The 23,607-nt window shown below is 45.7% G+C and overlaps 1 protein-coding gene across 6 annotated transcripts in view; it reads left to right on the top strand.

The window, feature by feature from the left end:
• ATP2B4 (ATPase plasma membrane Ca2+ transporting 4) overlaps positions 1–23,607 on the top strand; it is a 116,860-nt gene that overhangs the window by 11,601 nt on the left and 81,652 nt on the right. Inside the window, exon 1 of one of the 6 annotated variants that reach the window (XM_010348902.3) lies at positions 13,680–13,700. The exons of the other annotated variants lie outside the window; for them this stretch is intronic. The gene's annotated coding sequence lies outside the window, so the exon portion shown is untranslated. Of the gene's footprint in view, positions 1–13,679; positions 13,701–23,607 lie in introns of those variants that run through there. 6 annotated transcript variants of the gene reach the window in all.

The raw sequence follows: 23,607 nt of genomic DNA, 5'->3' as shown, positions 1-23,607 counted from the left end.
CTATTGCTGTTATTATTAATAATTAAGATCATTAGCCGGGCACCGTGGCTGATGCCTGTAATCCCAGCACTTTGGGAGGCCGAAGCAGGCAGATCACCTGAGAGCGGGAGTTCAAGACCAGCCTGTCCAATGTGGAGAAACCTTGTCTCTACTAAAAATACAAAATTAGTTGAGTGTGGTGGCGCATGCCTATAATCCATTCCAGCCTGGGCAACAAGAGCGAAACTCCATCTCAAAAAAAAAAAAATTAAGGTCATCACCATGCAGCTCTAACAGTCCCCTCCACAGCTCCTACCTGCACACTGGGCCTGGAGCTGAGTGAGGCAGGGTAATTGAGAGGGGAGGCAGAAGTCCTGGAATGAGGTGGGCAGTAACATCCTCCTGCCAGGGTATTCTTAGCCCTACCCTTTCCTCAGGGCGTGGCTCTTTCAAAAGGCCAGAGGAAGTGCAGAGGGGAAGCACTATTATCTCCATTCTTCCTTAGTAACTGTCAGGTTGGCTGCTGAGCTCTGATTTGGGGTCTAAGAGTCAAGAGAGTGGGGCCACTATAGTGTGACAGCACAGGCTGATTTGATTGCCTGAGCCAATCTGTCATTCATTTGCTTGTTCACTTACCCATTTATTTATCCAACAGACATGAAGCGAGCACAGACCATATGCCAAGCACTATGTTAAGGGTTTGGGAAGCAGTGGTATCCAGGAGGCAAAGGAAGGGCTAAGCAGCACTGCCCTTAAGCTCAGGGATGACCGTCCCAAGCCTGGGACTCACTGCAAGCCCTGCTTTTTGGTAGTGCTCCAGGGAATTTGCATTTGTTTCCCTGGAGAGCACATTTAACCCTTGACTTCAGGGAGATAAGATCTCGACCCCACACACAACGGAACTAGGAGGGGCTTTGGATGTCATTGCAGGGCAGCAGCTGGTGTTAGCAGTGAGACCATGGCCTGAATGGTAAAGGGCTTGCCCTTGTCCTTTGCTAAAGGAAGCCTCTTCCTGGATCAGGGCATGGTGCCGAAGCCAGGTGTGGGTCCAGCCTAGTTTATTCAGCCGCCCCACTAGCCTCCCAGTATTGTCTGACTTTCCATCTCCTGCTTACATCTGGAGCCTCTACGTCTGGTGGGTGGAGACGTTCTGTTGCTGGGAGGCCCAGCGGAATCCAAGTGGTACTGAGAAATAAAACAATACATCTCCAGAGAAGCCCTCCCGTTCCTCTTCTAGTCCTTACCTCTCATTTCAGTCTCTTAATCCCTACTTTCAGCGGCAATGTGGTACGAAGGACAAAGGAGTGGATTCAGTTGGTACATCCTATACACAGCTGCACCTAGCCTCGGTTTTGCCCTCTTTAAAGTTTGCATAGTATCCCCTTTTGTCATCTACCCCATAGAGTGTGTGACAGACAAATAAGGTATTGCAGGTGCATGCATCCCATACACATTAAAGTGCTAGATACACATAAATCTTATTATTCCAGTGACCCTCTCTTCCTGTTCCCCACTCCGCAGAACACCCTCTTGTTCTCTCACTGTCTGCTCCCACTCCTGCTCTCACTACATCCTCCCTCCTTGCCTGGATTGAGACCTAAAGCAACACCTGTTGCATCTTTTCTTGAAACAAGGTCTCACTGCCATCGCCCAGGCTGGAGCACAATGGTGCCATCACGGCTCGCTGCAACCTCGACTTCCTGGGGTCAGGTGATTCTTCCACCTCAGCTTCTCTTGTAACTGAGACTACAGGTACATGCCACCATGCCTGGCTATTTTTTTTTTTTTTTTTTTTTTTGGTATGTTTAGTAGAGATGGGGTTTCGCTGTGTTGCCCAGGCTGCTCTCAAATTCCTGATCTCAGGCGATCTGCCCACTTCAGCCTCCCCGAGTGCTGGGATTAGAGGTGTGAGCTACTGTGCCCAGCTCTTGTCACATCTTAAATAACAATGACAACAGTAGAAGTAATAATCTAAGCTAACATTTATTATTTACATGATAGATATTAAACTTGAATCATCTCATTTGATATTCTCAGCGAACAGTGAGGTCAATACTACCATTGTCTTCATTTTCCACATTGATGAAGACGTTCATAAAACATAAGGCTAAGACGCACCTGTAGTTTAGCTCATGTATAGATTTCCTCTTTCCATGGCTGAGTGACTGACTGGTTGACAAGAACATGGGGAGTTTCAACAGCTTTTATCGAATGTCGACTAAATGCCAGATGCTTCCAAATTATGTCACAACAACCACCTTCTGAGATAGGTAGAGGCTTTGTCTTGGAGATCGTCTGGTTGTGAGAACAGAAGCCTACTCAAAGAAGCAAAAGTAAAAGGGAGCTTTATGAGAACGTTCCAGGGAAATAGCACAGAACTTCACTGTGGAAGGTGTAGCCCTCTGTCAGCCACACCTACATCCTGGAGCTGTAGCACTCACGCTCTTCTTCACAGATGGGCTCCTGCTGTTTCATCCACAAGCACAGGACCCATTGTGGGTGAACCAGGCAGTAGGTTCAATCTCTCAGCCCATGTGGCCTTCCCGCTTAGCTCTCCGTAGTAAATTAACTCAGTCTCTCAGTCCAAACGCTAACATGCTGATTCCAGCTCAGATCTGATGTCCACTGCACTCCAGTGATCTGTGGCTTGTGGTAGGGGAAGGAAACTTATCGGGCCTATCTTTTGTATCAGGGCTAGGGGTGGGAGCAGACATTTCTAGAGGGAAAATTCATTGGTCTTAGGTTGATTCAAACCCAGCTATGTTCTTTACTACACCAGACTCTCTCTAGGATATCTTAAAGATAATGCTCTGGGCCAGCACATTGACTCCCAGCACTTTGGGAGGCTGAGGCTGGCAGATCACGAGGTCAGAAGATCGAGACCATCCTGGTCAACATGGTGAAGCCCCATCTCTACTAAAACTACAAAAATTAGCTGGGTGTGGTGGCGTGTGCCTATAATCCCCGCTACTCAGGAGGCTGAGGCAGAAGAATCGCTTGAACCAGGGAGTCGGAGGTTTCAGTGAGCTGAGATCGTGCCACTGCACTCCGGTCTGGTGACAGAGCGAGACTTTGTCTCAAAATAATAATAATAACAATAATAATGCTTTGGCGGAAGCCAATAAATAAGAGGGCAAGCCAGTTGTCCCAGAATCCATGGATTCAGCTGGGACTGGAAAAATAATATTAACCACTTTTGAAACCTGCTGTGTGCCAGGCAATTAACATGCATTATCTGTAATCCTTACAACACTCCTACAACATGCTTTGTTCCCATTTTACAGGTAAGAAAGCTAACACTTAACTGACTTAAATAGCTTGCCCAGAGATCATCTGGCTCATTGGGGTTGGGACTGATATCTGACCCGGGCCTGACACCAAAGCTCATGGCCTTTCTGATATACAAAAAAGGTTATTTACTCTCCTGGAAGATAAGCTCCATGAGAGCAAGGGTCTTCGTCTTGCTTGTTGATATATCCCAAGCACCTAGAACGGTATTCTGCACATAGTGAGTACTCAGTAAAAAATCATTGAGTGGATTTTGCTTTGGTAAATTTTGTACCCCTAAGCTTCCCAAAGTCAGAGGGAAAAAGGACTCAGTGGGCCCAGGACCAGTGGGGAAAGCCTCTGGGGTGCTCTCACAGTATACTGTGTTTTGTTTGCTTTTTGTTTCTGTTTTGTTTTGTTTTGTTTTGTTTTTAAAGACCGGATCTCACTTTGTCACCCAGGCTGGAGTGTAGTGGTGTCATCATGGCTCACTGTAGCCTCCTGGGCTCAAGGGATCCTCCTGACTCAGCCTCCTGAGTAGCTGGGACTACAGGTGTGCATCACCATGCCTGGCTAATTTTTATTTTTTATTTTTTATTTTTTTAAGTGATAGAGTCTCACTAAGTTGCCCAGGCTGGTCTTAAAACCCTAGCCTCAAGCTTCATCCTCCCAAAGTGCTGGGATTACAGGTATGAGCCACCGTGCCTGGTCCATCAGCTGCTTTATTTCCCTTCTAAAACTACAGGCACTTTGCCTCTGGTTGCCTGCTGTCATTGGTTTCCACTGGACTATGTTTGGGGCTGCCTTGTGACCAGTTCTTTATGATGTGGGAAAATGCTCATGATCTAGTATTGGGTAGGAAAAAAATTAAATCAAAATCTCATTATGATGGGGCCGGGCGCGGTGGCTCAAGCCTGTAATCCCAGCACTTTGGGAGGCCGAGGCGGGTGGATCACGAGGTCAAGAGATCGAGACCATCCTGGTCAACATAGTGAAAACCTGTCTCTACTAAAAATACAAAAAAAAGTTAGCTGGTCATGGTGGTGCGTGCCTGTAATCCCAGCTACTCAGGAGGCTGAGGCAGGAGAATTGCCTGAACCCAGGAGGCGGAGGTTGCGGTGAGCTGAGATCGCGCCATTGCACTCCAGCCTGGGTACCTGGGTAGCAAGAGCGAAACTCCGTCTCAAAAAAAAAAAAACAAAAACAAAAACAAAAAAAAAACAAAAACAAAAACAAAAACTCATTATGCAACGTGTTCCCAATTTTGTTTAATTAAAAAATTAATTTAGAGGCCAGGACTGGTGGCTCATGCCTGTAATCCCAGCACTTTGGGAGGCCGAGGCAGGCGGATCCCGAGGTCAGGAGATCGAGGCCACCCTGGCCAACAGAGTGAAACCCCATCTCTACTAAAATACAAAAATTAGCTGGGCGTGGTGGTGGGTGCCTGTAGTCCCAGCTACTCAGGAGGCTGAGTCAGGAGAATTGCTAGAAGCCAGGAGGCAGAGGCTGCAGTGAGCTGAGATCCGGCCACTGCACGCCAGCCTGGCACCTGGCAAAAGAGCGAGACTGTCTCAAAAAATACATATATTTATTTACATTTTTGTTTGTTTGTTTACAAATGGGTCTTGCTATGTTGCTCAGGCTGGTCCTAAACTCCTGGGCTCAAGCATCCTCCTGTCTCTGCTTCCCAAAGTGCTGGGATTACAGGCATGAGCCACCGCACCTGGCTTCATAGTCTACTTTGATGGGGGACTTTACAGGAGCAATATAGAAAAGTCTGAAAGAAAGTATGTCCCTGGATTTATCTGTGTTTACTCTTTGTGTATCTGACCTAAGCCATTTAGCCCTGTGAGAGGAGCAGGTGAAAGGAGATTTCCTTAACACTGGAAAATCCATTTACCCAGACTGGGAAACAGGATACTGAGGTTCTATATTGATAGAGATAAGAATGCTAATTTCCACTGAGTTTTCAGCGCCAGGGGTCAGAGCTTACCAAATCCTGAATCCCTTCCTGTGCCTTTCTGTATAACAATGTCCTGTGTCCTAAATCACACAGTTTAGGCCTTCCAATCCCAGCAGGTGGTGTTATATAAACATGCAGATTTGAGAGACTCTGATGGAACTGGGTTCAAGTTTGGCTGGCCAGCTATGTGACCGTGGACAAATTATTTAGGCTCTCAGACTCAGTTTCCACTGGAAAATGTGAACACACACAAATGAAGAGTGATAGATGTTCTGAGTGCCTGGCTCATTACCGTGAGCCACAGTAGTTACTGAATTTTAATTTTTCCTCTTTTTTCTCTCCATTTCTCCCTTCTTTTGCCATGGAGCCTAGAACCAGCCTGCTCGCCTGCTCCCTGCTAACCTTTGGCCTCAGTGCATTTTTTTTTTTATTTTTTGAGATGGAGTCTTGCTCTGTCACCCGGGGAGTGCAGTGGCGTGATCTCGGCTCACCACAACCTCTGCCTCTTAGGTTCAAGCGATTCTTTTGCCTCAGCCTCCCGAGTAGCTGTGATTACAGGCGCGTGCCACCACACCCAGCTAATTTTGTATTTTTAGTAGAGGCAGCGTTTCACCATGTTGGTCAGGCTGGTCTCGAACTCCTGACCTCTTTTTTTTTTTTTTTTTTTTGAGACAGAGTTTCGCTCTTGTTACCCAGGCTGGAGTGCAATGGCGCGGTCTCGGCTCACCGCAACCTCCACCTCCTGGGTTCAGGCAATTCTCCTGCCTCAGCCTCCTGAGTAGCTGGGATTACAGGCATATGCCACCATGCCCAGCTAATTTTTTGTATTTTTAGTAGAGACGGGGTTTCACCATGTTGACCTGGATGGCCTCGATCTCTGGACCTCGTGATCCATCTGCCTCGGCCTCCCAAAGTGCTGGGATTACAGGTGTGAGCCACCGCGCCCGGCCTCCTAACCTCTTGATCTGCCCACCTTAGCCTCCCAAAGTGCTGGGATTACAGGCGTGAGCCACCACCCTGCCGGTCTCAGTGCATTTATAAAAGGGCCATAGCCCACTGTTTCCCGGTAAGGAAAGGCCCAAAGGCTCCAGCCTCCTGCAATTTTCCATTAAAGGGTGTGCAGGGGCTGACCAGGGGCTCCATTATTTCCATGAGACAGGTTACCTTCTTGGTTCCAGCCCTAGGGCTTTGCTTGATATTTAAGCAAGAAGACTCCCGGTGAAATAAGGCAGACTGGTGGGTAGAGAGCCGCAACCACCTCACCTTGTTTACTCTTGCCCTGCACTCCTCCCCCTGAGAGTAGATGCTGTAGGAGCCAATGCTGGGAAATCTCTTGTTGATGGAGGGAGTCAGACTGGGTGACAACACTCTTGTTTTTGTAGAAGCTGTAGCCCAAGGGTGCTATCATTATTTGGTCATCCAGATCAACTGGCAGCTGCCCTGGAATTGAGCTGCCCCTGGATAAACAAGCAGGAGAGTCTCAGCCTGGAATCTCCCCTGCTTTTCCCAGCACACACCCACGCAGAGACTTTAGCTGGCAAGAAGCGGCCGCTTAGCCAAGATAATTCGTGAACTGGAACTTGCCTTTTGCGGCTGGAAGGGGCTTGGCATTAGGTGCAGTTCTTGTTCCTGCTTCCTATGGATCACTGAAGTGCTCCAGGCTCTCTTGGAACAGGGGGAATTCTCTGGTCCCCTCCCAGTTTCTCGGGGATGGCATCCAATGATGGGAGATGCTTTCAGAGGAAGTGACTTACAGACAAGGATGTGAATGTTAGCTGAGAGTTGAAGTGAACAGGCTTATGGCAGCATGGTTTCTGAGACGCAGTGACTTGTCGGTTTGGGCTGAGCGTTTTCACTGAGCCCACTCATCAGCCTGCAAGCTACTCGAAAAGAGAGGGATGATTTAGTCATTCGTACATGCTCAGTGTTCAGCACAGTCCCTGGCTCTTAGATGACTATCAGTAAAGAATGGATGGATGGGCCAGGCCCAGTGGCTCACACCTATAATCTCAGCACTTTGGGAGACCAAGGAGGGTGGATCACCTAACGTCAGGGGTTCAAGACCAGCTTGGCCGATATGGCAAAAATTGTCTCTACTAAAAAAAAATTAGCTTGGTGTGGTGGCATGTGCCTATAGTCTCAGCTACTCAGGAGGCTGAGGCGGGAGAATCGCTTGAACCTGGAAGGCAGAGGTTGCAGTAAGCAGAGATCACGTGACGGCACTCCAGCCTGGGCAGCAGAGCAAGACTCTGTCTTGAAAAAAAAAAAAAGAATGGTTGGATGGATGGATGGATAGGTGGATGGATGTAAACAAGTAGAAAATTTTCTCTAAACAAATAGACCACAGTGAACTTTATCTTCTTCCTTCCCAGGACCACAATGCCTGCTCAGAACCTCATCATCTCATGCCTGAATAATTGCAAAGGCTTCCTAATGACAGGCAGGTGGTCTAGAGAAATGAGTTCTAAACTGGAAGTTGGGAGACCCGGAATTTGAGCCACTTAAGTTGTTCTGTCACTTTTGGGAAATCACTGAACCTTTCTGGGCTTCAGTTTGTTTATATGTAAAATGAATAGTTTGGGCTAAATGTACTTAGAGGATGTTTCAATTCTAAGATTCTCTGCTTCCTCCTACCCAAACAACCATGCAGATTAATTACAGTTGGGTACCAACATTTAAAAGTAAGATTTCACAGCTCTCTTGCTCAGCTGGGCTTCAGTGACAGAGACTGGGGACATCTTCCTAGGAAGTTGGTGACTGGAGTGTGAAAAGAAACAGTGACCAATTCCCCAGGAGACCTGGCTTAGGAATGGATCTCCTAGAATTATTGAGCCCATGTCTTAGGAAGCTCCATCTTTCTCTCTCCCTTTTCAGACTCATGCTGGGAGCTTGCGGGGCTCCCTGTGGCTCTGTTCTGTATGACTTTTTGTGGCCGCTATGCCAAGGTGGAGAGGAGGTCTGGGCTCCATTTGGAATTTTGGTAGTGGTGGTGATTCCCTTTTGGCTAGTGTCGTTGGCACAAACCAGATCAGGCTATCGGAAGGCCACACTGCTTAAGAACAATGTAAGGAGATCAGGCTCTCAGCTATATTTACATTAGTGAAGCTCACATTCTCTAACTTGCTCAGCTTATCTCCTGTACCTAGTGCTGTTTCAGAGCTCCCCAGGCTGGCCGAATCCATAGTCCCAATCCCCAAAATCCCTTGTCTAAATGGAGCCTAACTTCTGCCCCAGTTTAAACCGGGGCTGTTTCTGACTCAGCTGCTGTCATCTTGCCTGGGTCCTAGGCAACATGGCCTCTCTAATGCCCTAGCCAAGCAGAACATTCCTGCTTACCCAACTCACAGACTCTTCCTACTTTCTGGGTTATACACTTTTCACTGCTTGTTGCTTTATAGCTCAGTCAATTATTCTGTGATCTTATACAGATCACAGCTAGTTCTGTGAGATTTTTTTTTCTCCATTTAAAAAGCATCTATATTTCTTTCATCAACTTCAGTCATCACTCCTCATTCAACACCCTTCCCACGTTCTATTCCCTTTCATAGGAACGCTGACATAGTCAAACCCTGCCTTATTGTATGGTCATTCTTGTTTCAGTCACTTTTAGAGACACCACATTTCCAGGAGGGTTGTTTTCTCGGTGTACTTGAATCCAAATAGCAAATTTTTAGCAAAGTGGTTATTAATATTATTAATTTTTTTTTAAGACGGAGTTTCACTCTTGTTGCCCAGGCTGGAGTGCAATGGCACGATCTCAGCTCACCGCAACCTCCGCCCCCTGGGTTCAAGTGATTCTCCTGCCTCAGCCTCCTGAGTAGCTGGGAGTACAGGCAGGTGCCACCACGCTTGGCTAATTTTGTATTTTTAGTAGAGAGGGGGTTTCTCCATGTTGGTCAGGCTGGTCTCGAACTCCCAACCTCAGATGATCTGCCCACCTCGGCTTCCCAAAGTACAGGCACGAGCCACCGCACTGGCGCAAAGTGGTTATTTTTTAAGAATATTTACTTTTTTCCTGCATATAAAAGTAATACGTAAAAAGCATCTCACATATACTGAGCACTTGTCAGGCACCAAGTCAAATGCTAAAACTGCATGACCTCATTCTTTCCTCACGACAACCCTAATAAGGAAGGAATCATTTCTGTCTTCCCTTTCAAAAAAAGAAACGAAGGCTCAGAGAGATAAAAGACTTTCATCCAAGTTCCCACAGCTACCAAGTAGTGGGCGTGGTATTCAGACCATGGCTCTCAAACTTCAGAGTCCAAGTGTGTGGTGGCACGTGCCTGTAGTCCAGCGCCTGGAGAGGTTGAGGCAGAAGAATTGCTTGAGTCCAGGAGTTTGAGTCCAGCCTGGGCGATATAACAAGAGCCCATCTCTAAAAAATAAAAATAGGCCGGGCACGGTGGCTCACGCCTGTAATCCCAGCACTTTGGGAGGCCGAGGCGGGCGGATCACGAGGTCAAGAAATCGAGACCATCTTGGCCAACATGGTGAAACCCATCTCTACTAAAAAATACAAAAATCAGCTGGGTGTGGTGGTACACACCTGTCGTCCCAGCTACCCGGGAGGCTGAGGCAAGAGAATTGCTTGAACCCAGGAGGTGGAGATTGCAGTGGGCCGAGATCACGCCACTGCATGCCAGCCTGGTGCCTGGCAACAGAACAAGACTCTGTCTCAATTTTTTTTTTTAATTAAAAAATAAATAAATACATAAACATTTTTAAAAGAGTCTGAGCTATGTACTGCTTCTACACAGGATCATCCTAGAAAGTTTGGAATAATCAGAAAAACATGAAGAGAAAACTAAAACTTCCAGAAGTCCAGACATAACTGCTAACATTTTGGTGTAGTCTCTTTTAATCTTTTATACACATGGATAAGTATATACATTTTTAAGACAAAATTGGGAACACGTTGCATAATGAGATTTTGATTTAATTTTTTTCCTACCCAATACTAGATCATGAGCATTGTCCCACGTCATAAAGAACTGGTCAGAAGTCAGCCCCAAGCATAGTCCAGTGGAATCCAATGATAGCAGGCAGCCAGAGGCAAAGTGCCTGTGGTTTTAGAAGGGAAATAAAGAAGCTGATGGGTGGGGCACAGTGACTCTTACCTGTAATCCCAGCACTTTGGGAGGCTGAGGCTTGAGGCTAGGGTTTTAAGACCAGCCTGGGCAACTTAGTGAGGCTCCATCACTTAAAAAAAATTAGCCAGGCATGGTGATGCACACCTGTAGTCCCAGCTACTCAGGAGGCTGAGTCAGGAGGATCCCTTGAGTCCAGGGCTTTGAGGCTGCAGTGAGCTATGAGTGCATCTCTGCGCTCCAGCCTGGGCAACAGAGCAAGAGCTCCTCTCTGTAAAAACAGAAAACAGAAAAACAAACAAAAAAACAGCTGGACACAGTGGCTCATGCCTATAATCCCAACACTTTGGTAGGCCAAAGCAGGAGAACTGCTTAAACCCAGTGTGAGACCAGCCTGGCCAACATAGTCAGACCCCATTTCTACAAAACATATGAAAATTAGCTGAGTATGGTAGTGCATGTCTGTGGTCCCAGCTACTCCGGAGGCTGAGGTGGGAGGCTTGCTTGAGTCCAGGAGGTTGAGGCTGCCGAGAGCCAAGATTGTGCCACTGTGCTCCAGCCCGGGCAGCAGAGGGAGACTCTGTCTCAAAAAACTTAAATATATGAATAAATGATTAGGGGGAAAAAGTGCTGATGGCCATAGCCTTTGCTTTGGAAGCTGACTGCCTGGAGACAGCCTGTGGGTGCACAGGGTCTGAACCTGGGATGAGAAATCAGAGAGGGGCGAAGGCTTGGAACTCTTGGATCGCCTTGGGGAAGTACCTTCCTCTGTGTGTCTGGATCCCACATGAAGGTGTGAGAAGATGAGCAGGCCAAGTTGTGTTTGAAGTGGGAGTCAAAATGTAAAGTGGCTTTTACACAGGCTCAGCTAAAGGCCAGGCATTCTGGAAGAGATGTGGAACACCCTAAATAAAGTCCCCTATACCCTATAAACCTGTGAGTGGGATTACTCATTCATGGCGGAGAGGCTGGCTCCTCCTGTGGTTTGGGTCCTCATCCTGGCCTGTGATTGGAGAGAACCATAAAGAGTTCCTGACTTCATTCTCTTAAATGTATATGTGTGAAAGAGAAGCTAAGTATATTTTTTATCTGCAGCTATATTTTTAAAGAAAAGCATTTTAAAAAAAAAATTCCAAAAATAGAGCAAGAAGGGACAGAGAGAAAGAAAGGAAGATCTGGAGGCTGTCACCAGCCAAAAGATAATTAGCAACTGTGGGGCTGGGGACAAAGACCATGTCTAGTGTCTATGACAGGACACTGGATGGGAAAGTCCCCGTGCTTGTGGTAGGCCACTTGACACCCCTTGGCAGTTAGGCAGCTTCGGAATGACAGCCTGAGATGCCAGCCTCTTGGAGGTTGTACCGACTGGCTGCCACAAATTCAAGAGTAATAGAGTCCTGGTGGCTTCCATGACAGATACAGGCTTGTCCAAGGCACATGTTCAGGGCAGGACCCAGGGTCGGGACATGGAGTCTTGGGTTCATCCATGAGCTGGTACCACCTTTTGCCATATGACTCTGGGAAAGCCTAGAGCTACTTTGTGCTGGTAGTTTGTCCCCGACCCATGCCAAGATTTCACCTCTCTGCCCTCCTCCTACCTGGATATCTTGAGGACAGAGATGAGAAAAATGGAGAGAGAAGCTTTGGGTTTCCATTATGAATATAGAGAGTTCTTCATCATTACGTCGGTTATCTGAGAGCCTCAGGGGTAACCAAGGTAATGCAACTCACAGGAAGGAAACGGGGTGTTACTGTTGAGCATGCCACTTAACTGCTGCAACCTTTTCCCTCTCCTTAAAATATCAGATAATATCCTCTTGAATACCTTACAGGGTAAGGTAAGTGATAGGGATCACTCGATATAATGGATGTGAAAGTGCGTTGTATACCATAGAGTGCCTACAAATGTCCATATTTGTATTTATGGAGATTTTTGAATGGGAAAGTCCCTCCTTACTCTCCTTAGGTTGGGGAGACCATTCATTTCTCCAGCCCCTATAAAATTGGAGTCCTCTTTCGTGAGTAGAGTGGCTTCTCTCCATGCTGTAGAATGAGAGAGTGAGTTCCAGCAAGTGTGAATGATGTGTTCAAAGTGGGTGAAAAATCTGGGAATCTCGGGACATTAAAAAGAATCCCTTAATTTATTTCCGCTCTTGGCCAAGCCAGTAGCAGTGTGACCTTGAGCAGGTCACTTAACCTCTGAGCCTCACTTTTCTCATTTGTTCCTATCCACAAGAAATAGTTGTGATAATCTAGAGAGAGAGCATGAAATCTAAATAGAAGCACTTTGAAAAGTTAAAAGTGCTGTACTTTAGACTGGGTGTGGTGGCTCATGCCTGTCATCCCAGTTCTTTTGGAAGCTGAGGATAGCTTGAGCCCAGGAGTTCGAGACCAGCCTGAGTAACATGGGAAAACCCCATCTCTACCAATGTAATAATAATAATACAAAAATTAGCCAAGCATGGTGATGCACACCTGTAGTCCCAATCACTCAGGAGGCTGAGGTGGGAGGATCGCTGAGCCCAGGAAAGTGTGAGTGAGCCTTGTCATCCCACTTCACTCCAGCCTGGGCAACAGAGACGCTGACTAAAAAAAAACCCAACCAACCAAGTGCTGTACTTTACAGACCAGAAAAATTGAGGTCACAGAAACCCCAGAGTCCCCACCTGCACCCAGCCAAGCATGTCACACTCTGCACTCTGGGGCCCAGGGTCCCCATATGCTAAATGGGGTCTGCTCCAGGTTACCTCCCCTTCTTCCAGAGCTGCTGACTAATGAGAACACTCACTTGGAGAGGCTGTAATAGCCTGTGTTGAAGCAGCTCCGATCTACCCCAGCCTTCCCTTCCACGGTGAGATAAACAGAGTGCCTTCCACGCACACATCCCAGAACCAGCCCAGTTTTTGCCCTTGTCCTCTGATATAATGCATGCATTGATCAATAGACATTTATCAGGCATGCCTGCCCTGTAAAGGTTGGAGCGAGGCCCTGTTCCCCCGGGTTTTGGCAGCTCAGAGACCGGGGCTCTCCACGGGAAGCGGTGCTGAGAAGTCGGCTGAGCCACAGAGTTTGGTTTCGGGGAGGCCAGGTGAGGGGCGGGGTGAGAACTGGGAGGGTTCCGCAGGCGTGTTCCCCGGGGTGTGGTGCGGTGTGGTGGGGGACTGGACGAGGGTCCCGAGCGAGGGGGGGAGGGAGAGAGGTGCTCGGCTGGCTAGGTCGAGTGAGTCACCGGCCCCCTGAGCAATCGCCGCTGCCGGGGTGGAGTCGGCCCGCCTTATTTGGGGCTTCTGTGCTGAGCCAGGCCTCCAGGGCTAAGTACGGCGTCTGTTTCCCCAGCTGCTCCCGGGGCCGCGCTGGGAGTCAGCAGAGCCGGGCGCCGCGCGGAGGGCGAGGAGCTGCAGGTCTGAACTCGGCCGGCCCGGGGCGAGGGCGGGCGGGGACAAGGGCTGGCTGGGGCAGGTGACGGCGGCCAGGCTGCCGCACCCCCGGGACTCCCTGGTCGGAGGCTCTGCGTGCCGGCCGCGGGGGACCCGCGCGGGTCAGTTCCCAGGCCGCCTGTCGCTGGAGCAGTAAATGCAGATGAGCACCTCTGCCCTTCCCTGTACTCCCACCCTTACCCCCTCCTCCCTCTACCACCACCAAAAAGCCGGTTTTTAAAGTTGATTGATGTTTTCTTATTAGGCTAATCACGTCAGAGGCAGTATATTGACTATTTTGTTGTTGTTTTGTGCTGCGGTTTTGTAGAGATGGGTTCTCACTCTGTTTCCCAGGCCACTCTCTTAGTTCCTGGGCTCCAGCGGTCCTCTTGCCTCGGCCTCCCAAAGTGCCGGGATTACAGGCATGAGCCACCGTGCCTGGCCTTGACCGTGTTGTTAAACGGCTGTTTTAGACCATGAAATTGTCAACAAAAGTTCTTATTTGAGAGTCTTGCCGGGCGCGGTGGCTCACGCCTGTAATCCTAGCACTTTGGGAGGCCGAGGTGGGTGGATCACCTGAGGTCTGTAGTTCAAGACCAGCCTGGCCATGACGGTGAAACCCCATCTTTATATTTAAAAAAAAAAAAAGTCTTGATAATTTTACGTGGTTCCATGGCTATCTTTGATCATGTTGCTTGTAGAAATAGGAACCTTGTTTTTTTCATCTCTCTCTCTCTCTCTCTCTCTCTCTCTGCCTTTCATTTCTAGTTCTATCTCTTGTTTATTTCTCAGGTGCACAATATTGGATCAATCAAAATCTACAGTTTATGACATTTTCTTGAATGGTTTATGCATGCCTCTCTGTTACTACTTATTTCTACATGCTATTAATGTTTTTTATTAACCTAATGAACACGCTTGAATCCACCACCCAAAAATGAGATCACTGCCGTTTATTTGCATCCACCTATGAGCCCTTCCTAGCCAATCCTTCCACCTCACTACCACCCCCCAGCCACTGTCCTGCACAGTAATGTTGCGTTCACCATTCTCTTGGTAAACATGTGTGCCTAAAGAAACATATTGTTTGTACTTACTTTATATGCTTTTATCTAAAAAATATACTAGCTGGGCACAGTAGCACGCACCTGCATTCCCAGCTACTCAGGAGGCTGAGGCAAGAAAATCACTTGAGCCCAGGAGTTTGATGCCGCAGTCAACTTTGATCACACCACTGCACTCCAGCCTGGGTGACAGAGTGCGCCAGTATCTAAATATATGAACATATGGCCAGGCACGGTGGCTCACACCTGTAATCACAGCACTTTAGAAGGCCGAGATGGGGGGATCACCTGAGGTTAGGAGTTCAAGACCAACCTGGCCAACATGGTGAAATCCCATCTCTACTAAAAATACAAAAATTAGCCAGGCGTGGTGGTGCGTGATGTAGTCCTAGCTACTCGGTAGGCTGAGGCAGGAGAATTGCTTGAACCCAGGAGGTGGAGGTTGCCACGAGCTGAGATAATGCCACTACACTCCATCCTGGGAGACAGAGTGAGACCCTATCGCAAAAAATAAAACAAATATATGAACACAAATATTTTAGAGTCGGGGCGCATATGTGCATGCACACACACACACATAGTGTGCAGCCTGCCTCTGGGATGTATTTATTTCATTCAATCTTGTATTAGTACTAAATATTTATCCCTGTCAAGTGTAGCGCATTCATTTTCACTACTATATAATATCTCATTGGTGAAGATATCACCCTTTTTCTTTTTTTGCAGATACATGTTTATAGCAGCTTTTTAAAAAAAATATTTATTTTAGGCTCAGGGGTACATGTATGGGTTTGTTATATAGGTAAACTCATGTCACAGGGGGTTGCTGTACAAATTGTTTTATCCGATATCACTCTTTTTCACTAGTAAGAACAACACTACCCCAAACATTCCTGTTCGTCTCTCCTAGGTGTCGATCTCGTAGGACAATTGCTAGGTGTTTGTATGTGAATATTCAACTTTATAAGATAGGGACATATTGTTTCCCAATATGTTCATAGACGTTTTTGCCCCTACCAGTGAAGTGTAAAAGATACGGTTGATCTACATTCTCTCAAGTATTTGGTATCCCAGGATTTTACGTTTTTACCAACTGAATGGTGTAAATAGCATCTCTCATTATTCTCAGTTTGCTTTACCCTGATTACCAATGAACTTGTGCAGCAGAAATAACATTTTACAGGTCAGACTTACAGAAATAGCAGGTATTCCAGTTATCGGACATCGAAAAAAAATAGATACATTCACATTTTAAATTTTTTTTCTTTATAGGACTTAGATAGTCCAAGGGGAAATATATGCATATATATTTAATATGTTAATATATATGTGTTACATGTAATATGTTAAAAGGAATAAGAGGGTATTTAAAGAATAATGAGGGTCAGGAAACTCAATTGACCAGGCAGATGTGACAAAGAAACAAAAGAGAACTTCTAGAAATGAAAAATAGAATAAAGGAAATTAAAATGCCAGTGAATAAGGTGTGCACCTGTAGTCCCAGCTATGTAGGAGACTGAGACATAGGATCACTCGAACCCAAGAATTCAAGGTCAGCCTGCACAACATAGTGAGATCCGTTCTTTAAAAAAAAAAAAAAAAAAAGTCAATGAACAGATTAAACAGTATATTAAAGCTGAAGATGAAATTAGTAAACTAGAAGATATTTATGAAGAAATTATGTAGAAAACCATATAAAAGAATGAAGAAATGGAAATGGAAAATAAGGAAAAGGTATGGAGGCACAGAGAATAAAAAGTGCAAACCTTTTCTGTAAAGAGCTTTTTCTGTAAAGAGAATAAAAAGTGCAAACTTTTTCTTTAAAAACTTTTTTCTGTAAATATTTTAGGCTTTCGTGGCCTGTATGGTCTCCGTCATAACTAGTCAGCTCAGCCAGTGTAGTATGAAAACAACCATCAACAACAGGTAAATGGCCGTGTGCTAACAAAACTTTATTTACAAACACAAGCGGCAGGCTGGATTTGGTCCATGTGCTATAGCTTGCTGACCCCTAAAATAGAGTACAAAGATCCCAACATACATTAAGTTAATGCTCCAGAAGGACATAATAGAGAGAATAGAAGTATAAAAGTATCTGAAGAAGCAGTACTCAAGAATTGATGAAACGAGACCTTCATATTTATGAGACCTGATGAATATCAACGGATAAATAAAACCCACTCCTTGACACATTGTAGTGAAACTAGAAAACACCAAGGATAAATAATTTTAAAGAAAACCCCAAACGGCCAGGTGTGGTGGCTCACGCTTGTAATCACAGCACTTTGGGAGGCCAAAGTGGGTGGATCACGAGGTCAGAAGTTAGAGACTAGCCTGGCCAAGATGGTGAAACCTCGTCTCTAAATACAAAAATTAGCTGGGTATGGTGGCAGGCACCAGCAATCCCAGCTACGCAGGAGGCTGAGGCAGGACAATTGCTTGAACCTGGGAGGCAGAGGTTGCTGTGAGCCTACATCAGGCCACTGCACTCCAGCCTGGCTGACAGAGCGAGACTCCATCTCAAAAAAAGAAGAAGAAGAAGAAAAATTATAGACATACGTCAGACAACACCTTTTTTTTTTTTTTTTTTTTTTTGAGACGGAGTTTCGCTCCTGTTACCCAGGCTGGAGTGCAATGGCGCGATCTCGGCTCACCGCAACCTCCGCCTCCTGGGTTCAGGCAATTCTCCTGCCTCAGCCTCCTAAGTAGCTGGGATTACAGGCATGCGCCACCATGCCCAGCTAATTTTTTTGTATTTTTAGTAGAGACGGGGTTTCACCATGTTGACCAGGATGGTCTCGATCTCTTGACCTCGTGATCCACCCGCCTTGGCCTCCCAAAGTGCTGGGATTACAGGCTTGAGCCACCGCGCCCGGCACCTTTTTTTTTTTTTTTTTTTTTTTTTAACAAATTGAAGGTTTGCAGCAACCCTGTGTTGAGCAAGTCTATCGATGTCATTTTTTCTTTTTTCTTTTTTTTTTTTTTTTGAGGTGGAGTCTTGCTCTGTCGCCAGGCTGGAGTGCAGTGGTGCAATCTCGGCTCACTGCAACCACTGTCTCCTGGGTTCGAGCGATTCTTCTGCCTCAGCCTCCCGAGTAGCTGGAACCACAGGTGTGTGCCACCATGCCGGGCTAATTTTTGTATTTTTAGTAGAGACAGGGTTTTACCATGTTGGCCAGGATGGTCTCGATCTCTTGACCTCGTGATCCGCCCACGTCCACCTCCCAAAGTGCTGGGATTACAGGTGTGAGCGCCCGGCCCAATGTCATTTTTTCAACAGCGTGTGCTCATTTCATGTCCCTGTGTCAAATATTGGTAGTTCTCATGATGTTTCAAAGTTGTTCATTATTATTCTGTGTGTTATGATGATTTATGATCAGCGATTTTTTTGGTGTTACTAATGTAATTGTTTTGGGGTGCTACAATGGTGCCCATATAAGACACCAAACTTGATTGACAGATCTGTATGTTCTGACTGCCCCACTGACCAGCTGTTCTTCATCTCTCTCTTTCTCCTGGGGACTCCCTATTCCCTAAGACAAAACAATATTGAAAGTAGGCCAGTGAATAACCCTGCAGTGGCCTCTAAGTGTTCATGTGAAAGAAAGAGTCACAGTTCTCTCACTGTAAATCAAAAGCTAGAAATGATTAGGCTTACTGAGGAAGTCATGTTGAAAGCCGAGATAGGCCCAAAGCTAGGTCTCTTGGCCAAGTTGTGAATAAAGGAAAATGTTCTTGAAGGAAATTTAATGCGCTACTCCAGTTAATATACAAATGATAAGAAAGCAAAACAGGTTTATTTGCTGACAGGAAGTAAGTTCAAGCGGTCTGATTAGAAGATCAGACCAGCCACAACCATCCCCTTAAGTTGAAGCATAAACCAAGGCAAGATCATAAGTCTTTTCAGTGCTGTGAAAGTTGACCGAGGGGAGGAAGCTGCAGAAGAAAAGCTGAAAGCTAGCAGAGCTTGTTTCTTGAGGTTTAACGAGAGACGCTGTCTCCATAACATAAAGGTACAGCTGAAGGAGCAAGTGCTGACGTAGAACCCACAGCAAGTTAGCCAGAAGATCTAAGATAACTGGTGACAGTGGCTAGGCTAAACGACAGATTTTAGTGTAGATAAAACAGCCCTCTCTTGGAAAAAGATACCATCTAGGACTTTCATAGCTAGAGAGGAGAAGTCAATGCCTGACTTCAAAGTTTCAAAGAGCAGGCTGACTCTCTTGTTAGGGGCCAGTGCAGCTGGTGACTTTAAATTAAAGTCAATGTTTACCATTCTGAGACTCCTAGGGCCTTTATTTATTATTTATTTATTTATTTTATTTTGAGATGGAGTCTCACTCTGTCACCCAGGCTGGAGTGCGGTGGCATGATCTCAGCTCACTGCAACCTCTGCACCCCCAAGTTCAAGTGGTTCTCTGCCTCAACCTCCCAAGTAGCTGGGAGTACAGGCACCAGCCACCATGCCCAGATAATTTTTGTACTTTTAGTAGAGATGGAGTTTCACCACATTGGCCAGGCTGGTCTCAAACTCCTGACCTCAAGTGATCTGCCCTCCTTGGCCTCCCAAAGTGTTGGGATTACAGGCATGAGCCACCATACCAGACCTCCAAGGAGGCCTTTAATAATGATGCTAAATGTTCTGCCTGTGGTCTGTCAAAGAAACAACAAAGCTTGGGTTCAAGACCAGCCTGACCAACATGGTGAAACCCCGTCTTAAAATAAAATAAAGTAAGAAACAACAAAGCTTGGATGACAGCCCATCTATTTACAGCACGGTTTACCAAATATTTTAAGCCCACTGTTGAAACCTACTCCTTTCCAAATACTACTGCTCATTGACAATGCACCTGGTCACCCAAGAGCTCTGATGGAGACATACAGGGAGATGAATGTTGTTTTCATGCTGCTAACACAATATCTATTCTGCAGCTCATAGAACAAGGAACGAATTTGACTTTCAAGTCTTATCGTTTAAGAAATGTATTTTGTAAAGCTGTAGCTGCCATAGACAATGATTCTACTGATGGATCTGGGCGAAGTGAATTGAAAACCTCTGGAAAGAATCCACCATTCTAGATGCCATTAAGAACATTAAGGCCTGGGAATGGTGGCTCATGCCTGTAATCACAGCATTTGGGGAGGCTGAGGCAAGAGGATCACTTGAGCCTAGGAGTTTGAGACCAGCCTGGCAATACATGAGACCCTGTCTCTGCAAAAAATGAAAAAAAATTAGTCAGGCATAGTGGTGTGCTATTGTGCTCTCAGCTACTAAGGAGGTTGAAGTGAGAGGATCGTTTGGGTCTGAGAGGTTGAGGCTGCAGTGAGCCATGATTGTGCCACTGCACTCCAGCCTGAGTGACAGAATGAGATCCTGTCTGGAAAAATAAAATAAAATAAGTAAAAGGAAAGAGAACAAATATTCATGATTCATGGAAGAAGTCAGGAGTTTGGAAGAAGTTGATTCCAACCCTCATTGCTGACTTTGAGGGGCTCAGGATTTCAGTGGAGGAAGTAACTGCAGATGTGGTAGAAATAGCAAGAGAATTAGAATTAGAAGTAGAGCCTGAGGATATGACTGAATTGCTGACATCTTGTGATAAAACTTGAACAGATGAAGAGTTGGTTTTTGATGAATGAGCAAAGAAAGTGGTTTCTTGAGATGAAATCTACTTCTGGTGAAGATGCTGTAAATATCGTTGAAGTCATAACAAAGGATTTCGAATATTACACAAACATAGTTGATAAGGCAGCTGCAGGGTTTGAGAGGATTGACTCCAATTTTGAAAGAAGTTCTACTGTGGGTAAAATGCTACCAAATATCAGTCTTTCATGGGGATGTAAAGAAAGAAAGAGGCTGGGCGCAGTGGCTCACACTTGTAATCCCAGCACTTTGGGAGGCCAAGGCAGGCGGATCACCTGAAGTCAGGAGTTTGAGATCAGCCTAGTGAGCGTAGAGAAACCCTGTCTCTACAAAAAATACAAAAATCAATCAGGTGTGGTGGCGCACACCTGTATTCCCAGCTACTTGGAAGGCTGAGGTAGGAGAATTGCTTGAACCTGGGTGGTAGAGGTTGCAGTGAGCTAAAATCTCATTACTGTACTCCAGCCTGGGCAACATAGCAAGACTCAGTCTCAAAAATAAATAAATAAATAAATAAATAAATAAATAAAATAAGAAAAGAAAGGAAAGGAAGAAATACTGTCGAATAGCATCATATGCTGTAGAGAAGTCTCTCACTAACCAAAGAGTCGCCAGGGCGAGGTGGCTCACATCTACAATCCCAGCACTTTGGGAGGCAGAGGTGGGCAGATCATGAGGTCAGGAGATAGAGACCCTCCTGGGCAACATGGTGAAACCCTGTCTCTCCTAAAAATACAAAACTTAACTGGGCATGGTGGTACATGCCTGTAATCCTAGCTACTTGGGAGGCTAAAGCAGGAGAATCACTTGAAGGTGGCGGTTGCAGTGAGCTAAGATTGCACCACTGCACTCCAGCCTGGTGACTGAGAGAGGCTCCATCTGAAAAAAAAAAAAAAAAAAAAATGAGCAGGTGAGTGTAGTAATTGGAGTTTAAGTGTTCTAAGGTCCTTATATTGTCTAGGGGAAAAAATTAAAGATATTGATTATTAGAAGTCCTTATCTTAAAATTTCTAGTTAATACTAAAAATCTTGGTATAATGTAAATTCTAAACTAGTAGAGGGGAAGAAAAATGAAAAGGAAACACAAATGAAAGTGATAGGAAATGTGTTAGTTAAAAAACTTTTTTATGGTTGTGATATAGAAGAAAATAATAAATATTACCATTTCTTGAGTAGGTCTTGTATTAATCACTTTGAATCATTAATCTTTATAATTTCATTAATATGTCAGAATGCCAAGCCCAAAGCAGGCATTTAAAATTATAGTTTCCAACCAGGTGCAGTGGCTCATACCTCTAATCCCAGAACTTTGGGAGGCTGAGGTGGGAGAATCACTTGAGCCCAGGAGTTTGAGACCAGCCTAGACAACATAGCACAACCTTGACTCCAAAAAAAAAAAAAAAAATTAAAAAATTAGCCAGGTATGGTGGCACACCCAAGGTGGGCCAGAGGTTGAACCCAGAGGTTGGGGCTTCAGACTTCAGTGAGCTGTGATCATGCCACTGCATTCCAGCCCAAATGACAGAGCAAGACCCTGTCTCAAAAAATAAAAATAAAAATTAGCTGGGTGTGTTAGTGCATGCCTGTAATTCTAGCTACTCGAGAGGCTGAAGCAGGAAGATTGCTCCATCCAGCCTGGGTGACAGGGTGAGACCCTGTCACTAAAGAAATAGATAGATAGATAGATAGATAGATAGTTAGATAGATAGATAGATAGATAACACTTTCTATTATCGCTGTTTCTCTATGCCTAAAACAAAGTCTGATTCTGGAACTTAGTAGGCACACTTTTTTTTTTTTTAGACAGGATCTTGCAATCCTCCCACCTGAGCCTCCCAAAGGGTGGGGATTACAGGCATGAGCCACTGCACCTGGCCAGCACACATATTTTTGAAGAATGAATTAAATGGATGTAAGTGTTGATTCCAATCTAAAAGTGAACAAACTGAGGCTCTGAGAAACAGCATGGTAAAAAGAAAAGAGTCAGGCAGTATGAATGTGAAACTCACCTCTTTTACTTAGGAAGTTTGTGGTTGTGAATATAATATAATACACCCTTCACTTATCTGTACAAATAAACTAAACAACAGTGCTTGACACATAATAATGCTCCTTAAACGCTAGATGATCACTAAGTGCTAGATGATATTGGTAAGAAACTTGTCCAAGCCAGGCTCAGTGGCTCATGCCTGTAATCCCAGCACTTTGGGAGGCCGAGGTGGGTGGATCACCTGAGGTTGGGAGTTCAAGACCAGCCTGGTCAACATGGTGAAACCCTGTCTCTACTAAAAATACAAAAATTAGCTGGGCATAGTGGCACATGCCTGTAATCTCAGCTACTCAGGAGACTGAGGCAGGAGAATCACTTGAACCTGGGAGGCAGAGGTTGCAGTGAGCCGAGGTCACGTCGTTACACTCCAGCCTGGGCGACCAAGCAAGGCTTCATCCCCCTACCCCTCAAAAACGCAAAGAAGAAAGAACCTTGTGCAAGGTCACAGAGCTTGGATTCCAGTCCAGGTATTTGAATTCAATCCAAGCTACTTTCCCCTTTACCATGTGGTAGATTTTTTTCTAATGCCAAAATATCATGTAACAGCCAAGAACATGAGTTTCTGGATCTGGGTTTATGGCCCAGTTTCACCACAAGTTAACTGTAGGGCCTTGGGCCTCAGTTTCTTCAGTTGCTGAAAGGGGATAAAAATAACTATCACAAAAGGTAGTAGGTTGGAAGACAGTGAGTATACATGCCATTGGGTGAGAATGCATCACTTGGGGTGGTAGAGATAAAAAATGATGTCTCAGTTCAATGTAAGAGCAGATGAATAGGCTCCTGGGGACCAATAAGAAGAGAACAGGGTTGGGGGTGGGAGCAGCATGGTGGTCACGCCTGTAATCCCAGCACTTTGGGAGGCTGAGGTGGGTGGATCATGACGTCAGTAGTTCGAGACCAGCCTGGCCAACATGGTGAAACCCCATCTCTACTAAAAATACAAAAATTGGCTGGGTGTGGTGGCACACGCCTGTAATCGCAGCTACTCAGGAGGCTGAGGCAGGAGAATTGCTTGAACCTGGGACGTAGAGGTTGCAGGGAGCTGAGATTGCACCACTGCAATCCAGCTTGGCGACAGAGCGAAACTCCATCTCAAAAAAAAAAAAAAAGAAGAAGAAGAAGAGAACGGGGACT

Source organism: Saimiri boliviensis, chromosome 14 (assembly GCF_048565385.1).
Source record: "Saimiri boliviensis isolate mSaiBol1 chromosome 14, mSaiBol1.pri, whole genome shotgun sequence".
NCBI classification, from domain to species: domain Eukaryota; kingdom Metazoa; phylum Chordata; class Mammalia; order Primates; family Cebidae; genus Saimiri; species Saimiri boliviensis.
The sequence above is the reverse complement of the archived record's forward strand: the minus strand, read 5'-3'. Positions and strand labels throughout refer to the sequence as shown.